A 2,120-nucleotide genomic window follows, 5' to 3' on the forward strand; every position below is an offset into this window, starting at 1 on the left:
TTTTATGGTGCATATTCCGCCACCTACTGGGATGGAGTGTGGAGGTTGCTGTGTATACCGACCAAGCATAACGTTATGCCTGGTGAATGAATAACACTTATTATCTTATCATGCAGTGGTGGACAGAAACGTAAAGTAACTATTTTGCGTATCTGTACTTTACTAAAGAATTTCCATTTGTGGGGACTTTTACTTTAACTTAATTACATTTCAGTGTCAAATATCTTACTTTTTACTCAAATACATTTTGTCATTCCTTTTTATAAAAGGAAAAACTACAAACTTAAAATGTAACTGGTAAAGTATACAGCAAGCCAGCAATCAGGTTAGAGCACGTGGTCTGTTTTATACTTGGTTTGATCACTGCTTTTGGTATGTATTTAGTAAGAACATACAGTTCACCATCAGTTTAACAGCAAGCAGAACATTTTGAGAGGAATAAATGATGAAAGAAACTCCTGACTCTACCTTGCCACAACACTATTGGCCTTATTTGTGCATTTTTGTGCAAGTAGTTAAAAATAGGGTTTTGGACTCATGAACATTCAAATAGATGGGATATATTAAGCAGCAAGTGAACATTTTGTGAACAATTTGATGTGTTAAACGCAGGGGAAATGAGCAAGCGTAAGTATTTGAGTAAGTTTGACAAGGGCCAAATTGTGAAGGCTAGAAGACTGGGTCAGAGCATTTCCAAAACTGCAGGTATTGTGTTGTGTTTCTGGTCTGCAGTGCTCAGTATCTATCAAATGTAGTCCAAGAAGGAACAGTGGTGAACCAGTGACAGGGTCATGGGCAGCGAAGGCTCATTGATGCACATGGGGATCGAAGGTTGGGGGCTATAAGGTTATCCCTGGTCGGTGTTTATATCCGCAGTTTCCCGCTTACAAGCCACGGTGCATTGCAGATCATTTTAAGTGTGTGTGCAGTAATTGTTCATTATGTACCCCAACCTGAATTAGGCTTTTAGTAGTATACCTGATGCCCGGCCAGAGCCAGGCAGACCTCATTACATTAAGGACACTGATCATGCAAGCCGGTATTCTAACACTTAAACACAGTTATACTTTTATTCTTAAAATATGTAAATAAAATCGCAATTTAGCACAAATATGAAGAATAAACACACACATGAAACAACCCAATTCACATTCCACTTTTATTTAGACTTGCACTTGCTTATCATCTTTCTTGAGATTCCTGTTAAAATTAAGGAGCATAATCATTGTGATATAAAACTGAATGAAAGTTTAAAGGCTGTATCTGTCTTTCTCTATTTTCCTTATTATCCTTGTAAACTTTATCAAGAGATAACCAAATTTAAAATGTCATGTTACTCAGAACATCTGCCTTACAATTAATAAGTCTGTAGTGTTGCTTTTTTTTTTTACCTTTAGTCTACAGTCATACAGGTGGTGGAAATAGGAATTGCATTGTCCCCTTAAAAGTAGCATTACATTTTCACTTTATTTAAACTTGAAGACCCAAACCAATTCCAGCATGAAAATGCCTCTGTACACAAAGTTAGCTACATGAAGATATAGTTTAAATGAGGTGGAGTGAAAGATCTTATGTGGCCTGCCTCTAAGATCTGCTCTCAACCCTATTGAACACCTGGATAAATTGAAAAGCTGACTGCACCCCAGAGCCTATTGTACTTACCCTAGTGTACATCAGTACCTAAAAAATCTTATGGTCCAGTGTCAACAAACTTTTGTCCGTGAAATGTATGTAAGATGCTCTAGCGTTTACCATCATTGGTCTTACTCTTCTCTTAATTTCAACCTGCAGCAAGTTCTTGCTCAACATCAGTTACTCATTGAAAACATGTAGGTTTACTGTGTCTTGAAGTTGAAGTTGATTCTGATAGGGTTGCCCTCTTCCACCCTAAGGAACTGTTGTAATAGATTTGTTGGGCAGATGCATTGATTGTGGACTGTCTCTAGCATATTTCCGGTAGTAAGATATATTTATTTATTTTTGTCCCCTATGTAATTGGTTTCTTTTGCACCCTGCTGGCTGTGACTGTTGATCATAGTCATTGATCACTCAAATAGGCAACATTATTTTGCTAGATTTACAGAACTTACCACTTGGTTCAAAAACCATGGACTTTGACA

The sequence above is a fragment of the Silurus aristotelis genome (genome assembly GCF_946808225.1).
Source record: "Silurus aristotelis genome assembly, chromosome: 8".
NCBI classification, from domain to species: domain Eukaryota; kingdom Metazoa; phylum Chordata; class Actinopteri; order Siluriformes; family Siluridae; genus Silurus; species Silurus aristotelis.